Source organism: Neodiprion fabricii, chromosome 5, assembly GCF_021155785.1.
Source record: "Neodiprion fabricii isolate iyNeoFabr1 chromosome 5, iyNeoFabr1.1, whole genome shotgun sequence".
Classification (NCBI taxonomy): domain Eukaryota; kingdom Metazoa; phylum Arthropoda; class Insecta; order Hymenoptera; family Diprionidae; genus Neodiprion; species Neodiprion fabricii.
In genome coordinates, this window is record NC_060243.1 from 23,661,879 (window position 1) to 23,679,428 (window position 17,550).

At 39.5% G+C, this 17,550-nt stretch overlaps 1 protein-coding gene across 1 annotated transcript in view; it reads right to left on the reverse strand.

Annotated features, from left to right (window-relative positions):
• Positions 1 to 17,550, reverse strand: part of LOC124183830 (DNA mismatch repair protein Mlh1) — a 31,329-nt gene continuing 13,779 nt past the window's right edge. The window contains exon 11 of the mRNA XM_046572896.1: positions 1 to 117. The gene's annotated coding sequence lies outside the window, so the exon portion shown is untranslated. The remainder of the gene's footprint in view (positions 118 to 17,550) is intronic.

Sequence of the window (17,550 nt, forward strand, 5' to 3'; positions counted from 1 at the left end):
TATAATTACGGCTTAATTAGCGACGGATCATCCCCCTCATTGAGACATCGTGTATGCAATTTTACTTGTATCTTCCATTTTTTTTTTTTTTTTTTACGTAATACGGACAGTTGTACCCTGTAAGACATAATAAAATGTACATTTTTTTTTAGACTAAAATAAAAAATGTGAACTTGTAAATTAATAACTTAAATTTAGATGTTACCTAAGATCACTTTTAATTGGATTAATTTAATTACTTGTCTATGTACAGTAATAAATAAATGTCTTTTGAGTCAAAAGTTGTATGTTGTAGTTGCCAGTATTTAGTTGAATTTCGTTTACAAACTTACAAAATGAATGATAAAACAACTCAATTTCGACAGAACGGACGATTTGCAGAGCGAAAAAAATTATAAAATAGGAAAAAAAAAATTTTTCTCATCCGACGCTACATTAACACTTTCACGAGTCAGATATGCCATTCGTTTTTAAGTATGGCCGACTGATGCTTTCCTGAATTCTCTATCATTTACATTAAAATATTAAGAAAGTTACATTTTTATAATTTTTGCGTAATCTACGAGAATTGATTAATATAAATTACAGTTTTTTGTATTCTTATCTTTAGCAGTTCTGGTTAAATTGTATCAAAAATGTGCGTTTTACACAAGTATTTACCACACGTTGAGTATCCAGTTTTTAATAAAAATTAATTACGCAAAAACCACACGTCAGATCTTTCTTAAAAAATTATTTTATACGCATTTCCTTGCGATTAATAACATATCAAAAATTCCGCTATTTATCTTTTCATCCCTCTCAATGTCCGAAGAACCTTAGCAAATCGTATTTTCCAAAAGCTCACTGAGTGTGGATATCTGTAATTTATTTACGGTTCCTGTTGAAAATTTTTTTCCACCTATCCATTCATTTACTTTCGGTATAATTTCGAACGAATTGATCGTCCAGTTGTTTCCATACTGTTAGCCTGATTTCTACCAGCGCAGAGTAACCAGCGCAAATTACCATGCCGTTTCAAGATAAGTTACCCTGGTATATCAGCTTATATATACTCCTGCAGCTGCAGGCTAATGAATGACTAGCCTGGTAGAGTACAAAGTAGACCTATATTGTATGCAATGCACGTTCATCGTGCAGTATGCACATGAGAAAATGTTGATCTGAATTTTTTTTATTTTTGTTTTTTCGAATGAGATATTGGTGTTTATTAAAAAAAAAAAAAAAAATCCTCGTGGAAAACAAATTTTTCACTTTATATCTAACACGTGCCTCAACCATTTTTTATTGTATTGTATTGAACGAGTACAATAAAATGTTGCTAAGCTTTCGACATTTGCAGTATTTCGTTTTTTTTTTTTCTTCAATTGTTGACATAATCCCGAAGCATCAAATTCAATTTGCACCAATTTAGCTTCGTGCAAAAATGATGAATAATTTCATTTCATTTGTATTATTTTTTTAACCCTACTGCTCGAAATTGTAAAATCATTGTCCTTTTTCAAGACATTTCTTAAGATTGGATAATGTGACGAAGTAACCAGTTTTATATCGATTCAGAAAAAATTAATCTTCAAAAATTGTACGTCCTCAGTCTGAAATAAATAAAAGTATCGTGAATATCTCATTTCTGTAAAAACAGAAAAAAAAAAACAATCAAACAAAGATTTCTTATTTTTTCCAAACACGTTGTTTTCTCTGGTTGTGGAACAGAAGCTAACTAAACAGTTACCAACCATAACATGGAATCCGCATTCACGTTATACAGACATTGGTAATGCTGATTCGCGATTCGACGTGCGGGAATGCTTTTGTTAAACAAACTGCATAATGGCTCTGTAAATTGTTCGGAATTACCGAGCGTTATTCCCTGGTGCCGCATCTCGCTGCAAGCCCTTCGAAAAACGACGACTCGAGATTTATTCACTAAAGCCGCGCGTGAACGCCATTTCATAGTGCAGCACTAATGCGGCAATAGGAGAATAAATAATAAAAAAAAAAAAAAAAAATCACGAATGAAATTTTTCTCAGTGCGAACTCAACGATTTGTTCAATCATCACTTCCGTTTCAGAATAAATTTCACTGTCTAATTACATCTAGACTTGCAAGTTACGGACGTTGTAGCGAATAGAACGTATCGCTATCTTCGTAGGCGATGATTTAGTATTTACCCAACTGCGTTATACATTATATATGACTTATACAACGCTCGTCGTAAGTGTGACGAATCTGCCAACGAAGCGTGGAGCGCATGATGCGCCAACGGCGCTTTAATGCAACTCGTAATTAATTTTAACGATCGGACGCAAACAATGTTGAAAAGCTCTTACAGTCAAGCTTAGCACGTTACGAGGAATACGACATGTGTTCACAATCGCAGGCCGAAGGTACCGTAAGAGAATGATATAAAAATTCAACTACTGCGATTTTAGTCACGTGAATGTGATTTCATTTGATAAAATCATAAATTATACGAAATTAAATGTCGAAATGTTTCAAAACATAATAATAGTTATACCGTCTTACTGTGAGAATACAACAGAAAGTTGCAACAAAAACAAAAAAGAGAACTAATAAGTGAAATTCGGTTAGATTTCGTCGCATTTCAAATTACGAATCATGTTTTTTCACAGGAACACAATTTACAAAAAAATTTTCTTGCAGTAAATGCTGCAACGTTTCTCTTACTTCCCGAATGAAAACTTTCGATATTTCGACCTGTAGTTATCGATATCGGTAAACATCGATAGATATTGTGCATCACTAATATCTACCTACAGATATCAGTTGCTCACTTTTGATAACCGTCGCTTGTATCTGTACAAAACTATATAATTTGTTACATTATTTCACAAATCAATAAATCTGAACGATCGTTGCCCGAGTCTGATCAGTTGACGCCTCAATCCGCCGCCCTGATAAACGCTTGATGAGGCCCTGATCTGATCTGGGACTGTCCATCGTGCCTGAATTCAACCTTATCAGGGAATTTCGGAACGGCACGTTTCATTTCTGGTCAGGCCCTGATCATGGCCTTATATGAGCCTGACGAAAATTTCTACTAGGGTTAGGGTTAATGAAAAAGTAGGGGAAAAATCGTTTCTAGTTTTGCCAGCGACTGGATAAACGTAGGTGGGTGAGAGTGCGGAAGAGAAAAAATTCTGAGAATAAATTCATTTGTCATAGTAACTAGAAAAATTCGTTAAAACAAGTATCGTTAAAAAAACTGTTTGAACATTGTTGGAATTACGAAAAACGCGGTACGTGTAACCATTTTACTCTATTGTCGATCCTTTTTTGGAAATTGCAACGGAAAATCAGTTTGTTAGGTTTACTCTACTTTTTTAGTTAAACGAGGCTTCAACGTCAATTAATTGTTGCACAAGCGTAAAATTTTCGCAACAGTTAAAAGAAAATATAGCAGCAGTGATCGTGATGAGAAAGAATAGTAACGGACACTAGACTTTCCGGTAACAGCTAGAAAACTAATTTTCATATTCTATCTAGAACTATATTTTTCGATTGTTGTACAAAATGAATATAGTTAAGGACTGAGCGGTGATCGGAACTAAAAATTTCTCTCAGTGTACGAACGCAACGGTGCGTGCGTACATCAAATACGCAGGGTTATAAACTTTTCAAAAATAACTCGCGATAACTTTTGCCCTCTCGCACCTGTACGTAAATAAACCCGCGACATACGTACGGTTTATTACATTAATCCGTGCGTCTCCCTACCTATAACGTATACGTACCTATCTACCTACGAGCTAATTACGCGGGTGGTAATTGCTAATTAGCAACAATTTTCAAGGGCTTGCTCGCGTCGATAACACCGTTTAGCAAACGTGTATAAAACAAACGCCCAACTCGACGGATGCGAGATCGAGCGTTTGCTTCCTCTCTCTCTCTCTATATATATATATGTATATTCCTATCTCCTTCTCAATTAACGTCGTGTCCCACTCTCTGCTCCGGGAGTTATACGGTCGTATACATATATGTGCGTTAGTATGTGTGTATAGAGGGATAATATTCCGACACAATTTAATCCTGATATGATCCTCGGATATCCCCCGCTTTTTTTGTTAATTTTTCTAGCTGTGTAAGTAAATCGAGGCTAAAAGGCTTGTATGTACACGAAAATTATCCTCGTCATGTGATTTTTATGATGAAAGTGGAGCAAAGTACAAATCCGTTATCCAGAATGTAAGAACGAATCCACTAAACAAGAACGTTTACAAATATTCCATATTTCGGAACACGTTTTTACCAATTTCTTGTTTCATTTTTAGTTAAGTTCTTTACAATTACTCACAACCAAAGACAGAAATTGCGATGTTTTCAACTTTTCGGGTGATTTGCGATGTTAGTTCTCATGAAAAACACTGGGAGTAAAGAGCGATGTACTGATTATAAAAATATTTCCCACCGAAGACAAAACTGACAGCATTACGGAACACGTTAGGAAAAATATAGTCTATCAAGTCTAAATCAAAAATATTTTCCATAATAATAATTTTTTCCATACCTCGAAATGTGGTATTGATGGGAGACTAAAAAAAAATTATAATTCTCCAGTATTCCTGTACCGCTTGAGATCCACGGGCATTTTTTCTTTATTCGCTCGAAAAGTAATTTGATGGGTTCCTATTGAGTTGTGTAAGTCTTTACAGCTTGTACCCACCACTGATATATCAGATAATTATAATTATCTTTCGAGGATTTATTGCCAAGAACCTGCCGTGCTTCAACGATGCGAAGTTCGATCTGTGCAGTAGTTCAGAGTTTACCAATCACCCGAAAATTGGTCAATGCCAATGAACGACTGGAAAAATGGCGAAAAAAATAGAGGGAGAGAAAATTCGATCATCAAAATTCTATCCGCATATGAGGACCGCGTTCTATCGAATTCCGATGAGCAATGCAAACCACTATCAGGATCGCTGTGACCGCTCGACCAGCCGGACTCGAACCACCACGAGTCACTAATTACCGTTCGAATACACTGCCTAACAATGAAAAGGGGACATGGTTCGTTACATTCACCCACTTCGTTCAAATTCAATCTGGGGCGTTGATGGAAGCGGAATAAAATGACATAGTGACACGTTCTTAGGCACGATCGCAAAGCGGAGTGTCTGTCACATTTGGCACCGTAAAAAACGAAATCCGAAATGTCTCTTACTTCAAGGATATAAGTGAAGAGATATTTGGTCGTAATGACCAAAATTGGTCCTGGCATTGAAATTTCATGGTTAGCATACAACCGACCAAACATTATTTTCAAGCGTCCAAAAAGTTAAATTCATTCTTATCGCAATCTTGCCGATCGTCGCATTAAGCAGTTCATGGAAAAGAGGAACTTGGATGTAATTTAATTCACCTTTCTCAACAAAACATTTTTTCTACGCGGCAAGAATTCGAGTTCAACGATGCCAATGTTCTCATACGTTCTCAAGACACTGCCAAATACCCTTATTTGGTTAAAATAGCCTTTCCGATGCCATCAAAAATGTAACATATACCGCATTGAATAGTTTATGTAAATTAAAAAGTTTTATGTATTAAAATTTTGTTTGCCCGACTTCAATCTTCCATGACGTATGGATTTAAAAAAAACAAAAACATTTCCGAAACGAGTAAATTAAAAAATTTGAAACAATTTGTGGATAATAGTTTTAAGTAGTGCTACTATGTAACCAATTATGGAACAGATTCGAGATGATGAAAAAAATGTGGCTGAATTGGCAAAGATCATCCCATTTATAAGTATATTTTATTCGATTCAATTTTTTTGACGATTTTCAAACAATTATTTCTTTAATTTCAATAGTTGCAATAAAATACCGTGCTTCCAAGCGAAAATTTTCTAAAAAATTAAATCTACGAGCAGATTTTTTTTAAAAAGCAAAAGAAGAAGTCGTATTTGGCCTTGTTGCGACAGTTGGAACCATTGATTTCCATTTGGTACAAGTAATTTAAAAAAAAAAAAAAAGACTGAACCAGAACAGCAAGTGGTATCGAACGAATCGATGAATGAGGAATTGGATTTTCTCCCTTATTGTGAAATCGTGAAAAACGCGTGGCAGAGCATAATATTCCAGATTCGAATCAAAGAGCAACAAAGTAAGAGACTGGTGAACGAACTTCAGAACTCTGTAGTAAAAATCGTCTTCCGAACAGGTATATTGCGATGATCATTCACCGGGGCTTCAAACTTTTTCCATTTCCGTTTTATTCTTTGTAATTCCGGTGCATCGGATGATCGTTTATACCGGTGCTCATACGCGCAGACGTTATGAATATGATAGAATTCATTCAAAGACCATCGCCGGTTTTTCGTCGTTCTAACGCAAAGCCCTTGTACGTTTTACGATTCTCTCCATGGGGGTACAGGGAGGCATGTACAACTGTTAAAGATACGATATCGAAGTGCCGTTTTTATGGTCTTAACTCTCGCTGCACGTACCCCGCAGTAATGCTTCACGCGTCTCTGGGTTACGTCTATCTGTACCTATAGGTAAAATTTTATGGCATCGCGTGTCACGTCACTCACCCCCGTACATCGACGCTTTACTGCGTTATATTGTTGCGCGCAATCGCCTCGTGGCGACAAACTCGAAGAACAGAGCTGTTAAAACGCCTCGTGGAATCGTCGTCATCCTGGGAAAATTCTTGTCCTCGATATATTTACCGCTAATCAACCGATCCGCGCGATGGTGGTCGTCGTTAACGTCACTCTCGGTGAAAAATTTTCCTCCCACGACGAGAAAACGAGAGGCTGTTCGGTTCGTCAAATCACCGATCGATAATCACTTGATTACAAAATATTTTAAATCGCGTTGAAACAGTCGCTTAGAATCGTCGAAATTTATAAGTGAATGGTTCTGGAAATTAGTAAGGAAATCATTTCTAGTCTCGCACAAAATAATCCGAGCAATCGGTATAAGAAATGACGCGCAGTCATCGAGATCTCTACAGAATATGGTACGACATTAAAAAACGATTTCAAAACACTAATCGAAGATTCGGTCATTTTGAAATGTATTCACGCGATTCCACCGGAATTCTGAGAGAATCTGTGAGACATCGCTGATTGAAATACCAACAAAACTGTTCGGTCATCTAACAAAAGATCTTTCCGAAATTCCTTGCTTCGACAGATTATGTCTTGGGAACTTATGAAGGAAAAGTTGCTACGTTTCAACTAAATTTTCAGAAAATCGTAAATCCAGCTCGTATATGAATCCCATAGAAATGACTGACGTATCTAAAGAAGTTGTGAGATAAATCCTATTTTGAGGAAAAGCATAATAAACTGCATGACTCCAGCTGTGCGTTATTGCGTATTTGACGAAGGCCGCGTGCGTTGCGCATACCGAAATTATAAGGAAATGAAAAATTCATGTGTCATTTTACACAGCCGATATACCTTGAAGAATAATTGGGTCGATCATATTCGAATTAAGGGACAATTACATGGATAGGGTCCGTATCAATCGCATACATTATTGAACAGATTATAATATCAACGTAATGATAAGGCCTCGAGAATAATTTATCGCCATGCAGCTTCCTCGAATAAATTACTCACCTGCAATATAATATATTTCATGAGCAAATATGCATGGACAGGGTGTTTGTATTAACTTTGGACAGACTTCCATGGTGTGTAGGGGCTGCCTGGACAAGCATTTCGAGGTAAGACATCCATGGTCGAAAGCTCATCCTCACCACTGTGGAGAACTTTGAAGGATTAGGGCTCGTCCGTAATGCAATGAATCAGATGTGATAACTTTCGAGGAAATGTTTTATTCAGCCGTAGATAACGGTACAAAATTCTTGCTTCAATTCAACAGATCAATAAACTTGGCAATAAAAAAATAACAAACAATTTCCAGTTTTTATAAACAGATTTGAAAAAAGATAATGAATGCGAAATGCACAGTATGTAATGGACTCCTGCGAAACGTAACAAATTTTACATATTCCGAACTGCAAAATATTGTTTTTTTTATTATTCTCATTGTTTATCTTGTTGTTTCAAACTTATGGTTTTGTTGATATCACAGAAGAACTTTGTACCTGAATAAAACGTTGGGTCGAATGTGATTACATCTGATTCGTTACACTACGAAGAAGGGCGCGGTACCAAATCCTTCGAAGCCTTCGACAAAAGTCTTTCTTAGAAGAGTTAAAATAAACACCCTGTATACCTATGTATAGTTAGTCAATTTACCTGATAATTCGCAATGCTCTAAAACTGTGGCTAAAGAATGAGGTTGATGAATGATTGAATTCTGAACGTGCTAATTGAAAGCTGACTGTACTTGGTAGCGCAGCGAACAAAGATCGCAATGACGATAAACGAATGTTATTGTATCAATGCCCAATTAAAATTTTGTTAATTGGAGGTAATTCAATTCGATGCCGATCGAAGCTTTATTTACGGTGTATTGATATAGGTATACACCGACCGATTCTACGTGTATTGCAGCTATCACCGACTATCGCACACAAAGAGCCAATGCAAACGAAGAGACCCGACGATTATCTTCGCCTTGATCGACACTCGCACCTCCAGTCCTCCTGTAGCCATCCCTCTCTCACTCCGTTTCTCTCCCTGGCTCTTTTTCCCGTTCTTCTTCTTCTTTTTTGCATGATTTTAAATTCAAGTGATTTCTCAACGGACCGAATAATATTTTCGACTATCCATAATCAATTATGCGATAACACCGCGTTATGCGTGATTTCGTGCGATCTTAAGCAATTACACGAGATTTCACACGATCAAACGTGATTTTAAGTGATTTCTGAGCAATTTTAAAGTGACCATAGTCTGCGATTTAAATAAGTGAATGCTCCTTCGCTCCTAATACTAAACCAATACAGGTATGTAATCTCGGTTTTAATTACTCGACGGCCTAATTGCACTCAAAATGCAGCATGCACTGCATTGTATGTGCATAAAAAAGGGTTGCGAGCAGTTCACTCCAAGTACTTTATGTCATCGTACATAATTATTATCTTTGTTCATTAAGGGCAGTTGCATCACATCGCACGCGCAGATAAACGATAAATCCGCACAAACCCGACTTCACCTACCTCTTCAGTTGGACATACTATTTATGAATCACACTTCCAACCGCTTCAAATTACCATTTTCTCGACCAGCTGCAAGCTGATCAACCATAACGCACACGGAACACCTACGTCCGGTGAATATATCCATTCGATACGTCATCCTGCTTGTACGGACTCTTGAAAGATCCATCGGATCAATTCAGGTTGGTCAAGAGAACACGTCCGGGTTATTCATTCACATCGCGTGCCTCACGGATAGTCGATTTACATGTTAATCCTCAGTGTCCATTGTTTCTTACACCTGGCTGGCACAATCCTTCAGAGGAAGATCGTTTGCCCCTCGGATTTGTGATCTTTATCCCAGTTTTAAATTTATCTAACATTATCCCCGTGGTTTTTCAGATCTGCGAAACTTCAAAATTCACACTTTACGTAGTCTTAAATTGAATGCTAGATATCGCTCTGCTTAAAAATATTTTCTCTTGGAATAATGTGTCGCAAATTCAAATCTATCAAAAAAAATCGCAAGGATAAAATTTTTACTTCAATGGAAATTATATAATTATACAACACAGAGAGAAACAATTTTATTATTCTATCGAAATGAAATGAAAAAATATTTTCTATCAATTTTCTCTATTGCCCCTAAATTGGACACAAGCTGCAATTATTTTCTGACTCGTTCTCGCGAGAATCTCATGTTTTAGCCGCGTGTAACTGATTTTCCCCAACGCCTAACCAATTCACAGCTTCCGACAAATTGTTTGGGGGCTAATAGATATTCGAAAAAAGATGTAAGTAATTTCGTTCGTCTCGTGCCCAAAGATAACGTTCCCTCCGAGTGAAGTAAACAGCCCTGCAAGGTTTAGACATGCCAAGGGGTATTCCATTCGGTCAGAATTTCAAGTGTCTGTGCCCACATGCTCGCAATGGCCGTGCGTGTGTTCCACACGCCAGTTTTGCGCGCGTAGGATTCTAAAATAACGCCCAGCGTACATCGCAACTAACAGAGATAATACCACAAATGTTGTTTGAACAAACATGTTCCTCTCTTGAGTGATTTGTCTTTTTTTAGGCAACTTCATAGATGTGCTTTTCCTCGAGCAGCTTAAGGAGACAGCTCCCGGCCTAATAGCTGGCTGCGCTAACGCGTCTATTAATAAATACCGTTACACGACTTCCAGTCGCCTCTTCTCTCTTATTTAGTCTCTGTCAGAGCTGTACAATGACCGCGCTTAAAATTTCAATTAGGAAAAGAAAACAATCCGCTCGCAAACATTTTATCTTCCGAGCCGTGTTGCGTACCGTCGATTCGTCCTACCGATACCCATGACTTTGTCCCGAAAGCGTTAAACGATGTGCTTTGTGTGCAGGGATACGGAACGAGTACTTTGTACTCCACCTCCGAGTATTTGACTGTTCGGCAAAATTTGCCGCCCCTGTATTTAGGGATATAGGAAATTGCGTCGTTAATCAACGTGACTGCCGACGCGATCGGGATGAGCGTTACGGTACAAAGAGAGCATCGGTTGTACCGAGGGATGCAAAATTAACGAGAAGGAAGATCCGATCGTTATCGGAAGGTATGGAAAAGAAGAAAAATTCGGTAAAACAGGTATCGTTAAAAAAAACTGTTTGAATATTGTTGGAATTACGAAAAACGAGGTACGCCTAACCATTTTGCGCTATTGTCGATCCTTTTTTGGTAATTGCGACGCAAAATCAGTTTGTGAGGTTTACTCTACTTTTTTAGTTAAACAAGCCTTTAACGTCAATTTATCGTTGCACGAGCATCAAATTTTCGCAACAGTTGCAAGAAAATATAGCAACTGTGATCGCAATGAGAAAGAATAGTAACGGATACTAGACTTTCTGGTAACAGCTAATTTTCATTTTCTACCTAGAACTACATTTTTCGATCATGGTAAAAAATGAAAATAGTTAATGACTGAGCGGTAACCGGTATTAAAAATTTCTCTCAGTGTACCAGGAAACAAATGACTGTACGACGTCAATTGTTTTTTCGTATTGTTAGAAGTAAATCATTGCTCAAAAAATGCTATATTTTAAATCGCGCGAGCATTGAAAGCTTCAACTTTCAACATCTTAATTTGCCGGTAAAATTAATCTCGACGATCCTTATACCGAGCCTGTAGAGCTCGCCCGATTTCAGATCCGATAATATAGCTCCGAAATAAAGCGGGTTCGTGCAGGTCAATTAACGCCAAGTTTTTAGAATTGACGTCAGACCAGTTCACCTAAAGGGGGATTCGGTGGAGGAGCCCGCCCGGATCGTTTGTCTGGGCAAGCTTAGCTTGTCGCTGTTGATGCTTCAATTGCTAATTAGCCTCTTATATGTGCTTTGTGGAAATGCAGGGCGGATCGGGTATTTGGCAAAAACTACCCAGTGATGAACAGCTCCAAGTTCTTACGACGCGTCGAGGGATCTAGAACGAACGATCGAGGATCAGAGGTACGATCATGTGTGGATCGATTCGCACACGAGTGCACGGAATAAGAATCGCTCTGCGTCTTCCCGAAAATCGATCTCGGAGCCTGATCAAGTTCTTTTAGTAGGCAACCGATATAATTGTTTCTTTAGTTTTTTTTTTTGTTTTTTTTTTTGTGTTTTTCTCATTCAAGCTTCTTACTCATTTGTACAATTTATGATACATAAATACGAGATCAATTTACAGCCAGCCTTGCACCGGAACTCGAACCGAATATCAGTCTGCGAGCAGCTCGTTTCGAGCAGAACCCCAAGATATACGCGGAGGAATTTGTGTCGGGACCTCCCACGAGAATCCCTAATTGGATAATCAAGACTCGTATGGCGGATGAATTCGCATTCGATTTTGGAGTGAAACAACCTGGTCCAGGACACGATCATAAACCTTTATAGTTTGGAAAGACATGTGTCGACCGGTGTCGTTTATAAGGAATTGCACTTCGTGGGCACTCGTGAGACTTACGTGTCACTGTGAGGCTTATACGAGGGTTGAATTGAGATAGTCGCTTACATATTCACGTAGAGATGTATTTGAGAAACTTCTGATGCAAAATAAAGTCAAGTTTCTTTAGTCATTAGTCATCTCCACAATCTTTAAGCGTACATAGCACACCTGTAATGTATATGTCGGAGGGTAAATAAAAAACTTCAGATGATCATTAAGTCTGGAAATTGATAAGAACTTGTTCTGTTTTCTCTTTTTTTCAACCAGCAAGTTCCCAAATCAATTTTCTTCAAGCGTATATTACTTTTTTTTTTTTTCTATAACGACTCGTTTTTACGTGAGATTTGCACTGCGTTCTACGAGATCGAAATCTTTGTCTTCGATTGTCGAAATTTGATAATTCCTCGTGAAATTTGAGAACGCATGAAATCGTCGGCAAAACTCAAAATCTCAACTGACAATGGTCCTGTTGAGATATTTTCGAAACGACGTGACTGACGATGAAACGAAAACTGCAATTCGATACAAAGTTCCTTAGTATTCCCAAAAAACGAGAATAAATTTTTTCTAAAACCTATGGCGATGGCCAAAATCCTCATGGAACGTTACACTGAGAGAAATTTTTAGTTCCGGTTACCGCTCGGTCCTTTTATTTTCAATTTTTACCACAGTTGAAAAATATAGTTCTAGGTACAAAATGAAAATTAGTTTTCTAGCTGTTACCGGAAACTCTAGTATCCGTTACTATTCTTTATCATTACGATCACTGTTACCATATTTTCTTGTAACTGTTGCGAAAATTTATTGCTCGTGCAACAATAAATTGACGTTAAAGCCTTGGTTAGTCAAGAAAGTAGAGTAAGCCTCAGAAACTGATTTTGCGTTGCAATAACCAAAAAAGGATCGACGATGGCGCAAAATGGTTACGCGTACCTCGTTTTTCGTAATTCCAACAATATTCAAACATTTTTTTTAACGATATCCGTTTCACTGAATTCTTCTAGTTACTGTAACAAATGAAATTTTTCTCAGTGTAAGATTCCGCATTCGGTATAGAAGCCGAAGCAGTTAAGAATGAGTAAACCGCTCGTCTGCAGACAAAACCGCGGTGCCTGCTATGATCCCGTGATTTCAGCCCTGCAGGTACATAAACGGATGAATACCTGTTCCCGCGATGCTGCCTCTGCAGTTGGCTGAGCCTGCGGCGAGGTGTGCATGCGTGCACGCGCGATGGCAAAACTGACCGAAATGATCCGGAGAGTCGGGTCCAAGTAGGATACTTAAGAATCCCTGGTAACTTTGTGGCAAACCTTCTTCATCGTCTTCCCATCTTCTTCTCCCGATCACACGGGCGAAATTGCGCGCCGAAGAGGTCGTTAACGATCCCCCGCGGGACGTGCTCCCGTTGAGCGACTCGAGGGATATGCGCGATGCCCGTTTACCGCCCTGAGTCTAATGCGATGCAAATTTGACTTCGCGTCCCGTATAATGCCGTCGTTCCGTGCAGATACACCCGCTAATTACCACGCCGTCGTCCGTGTGTATACCTACCCCTTTGCGGCGCTGGACTCGATCACCGAGGCTTTCACCCTCGCGCCACGATTGCAAACCGTCACGAAACACTCCGCAGCTCGTTTACCGATCGCCGCAAGTTCACGAACTTTCGTTGACTTTGTTCGACGTGAAGGGGATCGTTTTTTATTCAGAACTCAGTTGTATCCTTTTCGCACTGCGCGGCTGCGTCAGAATTGATTCGGATGGATCGATACAACTCGAATTACATCGTTTGACATGTCTTCAAGATTCTTGACCTCCGAGAACCAAAAGCGGATTTGGGTTTAACTTATCATCGAAAAAGCCCCATTGCAAGGAACAATAGTTTGGGGTTCCCCTTCGAATTCGTTGCAACTCATGTATGTTGTAGAACATTGAAAACTAAGAGACGCGTAATTTTTTTTATCAGATACGGAACGGTTTAAAGGGGTGAAAATGACCCCCGAATATGGGTACCCAACGTGGTGATTTGTTGATTCACTTGATGTGTTTCAGTGGAATCAACATGAAACATTTCAGTGTTTGTTTCATTCAAATACATCAATCCCTTATGTCCGAAAGTTAGAAACCACCCCATTGGCGGCCCACCTTTGGGAGTCGTTTTCACTTCTTTAAACCGTTTTTCTGCCTATAAAGAAATACGTTTCTTTTAGCTTTGAGTGTTCTACAACATGCATGGGTTGTAAGGGAATCGGAGGGGATACCAAACTAATGTTCCTTGTTAGTGTCCACCCATTTTCAATACCATGATACCATTACAAGGGGATAACACGAGAGCACTATACATTGCTTTTTCAGCAATGAAGACAACAATCGAGTTATAGAGAAAAGAGATTGAAAAAGTCTACGCGAATCCGGCAACGAAAGTTTCTGAAGAGTCTTGAGCCGCAGAAAACTTTGAATCGATGTTAACCATTCGAATTCGTATCGTCATGCACTTGACTTCAAAGGACTCCATGAATTCAAATGACTTCACGTATCGTCTAGTGAATTCTGATGATCCTACACCATCAACGAGCCCGGACTTCGAACCATTGCCTGTGGCACTTCCTCTTCGGGGGCATAGCCATTAGGAAGAAAAAGAAGAAACCATTGCCTGATTTCGAGTAATTTCACCTCGTGTCTTTACGATTGTAGGTGATTTTAACTAACTTCAAGTAGATGGCGTTTCACGAAGAGTGCCTACCGCGTAACTCCAAGGCTTCAAGTACGGTTCATCTGACACCTCGAGCACTTTGGAATACCACATGCAACGTAATGGTAAAATACCAAATTGAGTCACGAATGTACTGGCTGGATTACTTGCAACTAGATACACGGTGTCCGGTCTTGGAACGTACAGTTCTATAAGTGTACCTATACCCCGACTCACCCCGTACTTTTCAAAGTCCTATAAAGAGGTTCCAGCTTCTTCGCTTCACAGTATGGATGCATTTTTTATCCAGCCGTTGTGCAATTATACGTCGGAGCGGGAAACGGAGACTGGTGTGGCGGGTACCATGGGTGCACGGAGGACGGCGCCGGAGCCGGTGTTGCCCGTCAGCTGCACGCTGCCGCGACAATGATTAATACGAGCAATTAGCACGGCGGAATCGCCAAACGACGCGGGAACCACCGAAGAGGGGCAACCGGTAGCTATAAGCTAGCTGCCGGCTAACATTGCGACAAAATTATATTCCTTCGGTGACGTTGTCTCCTCCCCTTTTATCCATCGCTCTTCCATCCTGCTCTTCCGGACTTTCTTCCAGAATTTTACCCTTCGCTGGTAGGTGTACTGTACGTACACTTGGGGACAATGAATCCGAGACGGCTAATTTTTTACAACAGACAGTTATGTTGGCAACACAGAGAAACATGACCGTCGAATCTAAGCTTAGAATACCGCGGGGATAATGACTTGTTGGATTGACACGTATTCTAAGGTTAGTTTCTACGGTAACAGGTTATGTTACGTTTATTGAGATTGAGTTAGTTCCGCGCTCGGCCGACTGGCGCTGTAGGTTTCTCCGTGTTGCCAACATAACTGTCTAGTGGAAAAATTAGCCCTCTCAGAATCATCATACATCGTACATACCATACGCAAGACGTAGGTACGGTGCTTTTTCTTCCAACTTTTCACCCCGAGAAGTCGCGTAACGTTACAAACGATACGGGGGGTTTTTATCGTTGGATAAGGCGTGGAACGGGTAGAAGGCACCGATGTTGGTTTACGTATACGCGCAGACCTTGTCAGCTCCTTTCATGGAAATACCTCAGAGCCGCGGGAGCGAGCAGATTGTGGGTGGGAATTAAGGGCTTACATACCTACGCCTTGAATAGGGTGGTTGACCTACCTTTACGACCAGCTTGGATGACTCTTTCATCTTTCACAATAGCCGTGTGTACCGTTTCTAGCGAAGGTTACGCATAGTCAACGTCAAAGATGAAACACGACGCGTTATACGAGAATTACATTCTTTACAACTAGTTCCAATTCAGAAATTCAAAGACGAAGTAGCATGTGACTCAATACCGATCAATATCGTACCCTATCCGATGTTCATTTAGACACGTACATTGTGCTACTTTGAAATTGAGAAATACCCACTTGTCATAAAAATCGATGTGAAAATGGAATCGTTACAATATTGGTATTGTAGTCTCAAATCCTTTCGTCCGAAAAATTTTTAATCGGGCTAACGAAACAAAAATCTCTACGACTCACGACTACTCATTTCGTGAGAGGAAAAACGCAGCTCAATGAACATAGCCAACTGTGTGAAATTCTACGATTTACGATTTTTAACAGTTCGTGAGAGAGAAAATGATAAAAACGGAACGAACGAGTCAATCGGTAAGGATCGAAATCGAGGCGTATACGTAATTGGCCAAGGGAGAATGATGTGCGTTTGTTGGGGATTTGTGAGACGTTTTAGAGGCAGTGTGGCATGGCCGGCATCAATATTCATTAGAATTTCCGCATCCCCCAGTGTCATCCACGGCTGATGTGAGTCGGGGTCATTTGAACAAAGAACTCTAAGCTGCCCTCGCTTGGGGCGGCCCCTTTCAACCCCGGGTTCGATGGATTTCACTTTAGAGCGTCCTCAATCTGGCCGCTCGCGCCTCCTCCGACAATCCAACCCACGGAATCAAAACAAACGAGCTACGCTCCTTCTCATTGTATATAGAAATCTCTCTCTTTCTCTCTGTATACATACACACACACACGCACACACATATGTATCTATATGCACATGTATATAACGGTGCCGAGTGCAGTCGTACATAAGTAGTGTATGGGGCATTCCGTGCCAACTCGGTAAACGGTTGACCGTGACATTTTTTAATTTCACCAATGATTTTTTCTACCTTAATACGACCGTTGAAAAATGGCCAAAAAAATTGTCAACATTTATTTTTAATCACTTGTCTTTACTCTGTGAGTTTTTAGACCCATCTCAAAAACACTCATATCGGTTTTGATGGTATGAATACAGAAAAAACGAGGTCCTACTCTGAATCTTGCGTGAAAATGTTTAATTTCGGAAACCAAATGTTCTTTTTTTGTTTCATAATAACCAATCGGGGTGTTTTTCAGATGGGTTTAAAAAATCGTGGGGTAAAGTAGAGTGATTGAAAAATTTCGAAAATCGTTTTGGAAGCTTTTCAGGGATCGTACTAACGTAGGAAAAATCCTTAGTGTAATTGCAAAAAGGCGTGGTCAATCGTTCACTGAATTGGCGTGGAATGCCCCATATATATATATATATATTTTCTCTGAAACTTCCGGCTTCTTTCCCCATCGCAACTTCTTTTTCTTCACCGATTCAGCGGTAAGCCCCAACCTTTACCTTAAATGGACGATAAAGATAAATGGAAACTCGATATTTTCACCGGCACCACATAACATCCCCTCATTGTTCCCTCGATGATGCGGATTACAAAGGCTGGCTTTGCAATTGGCAAAAGTAAAAC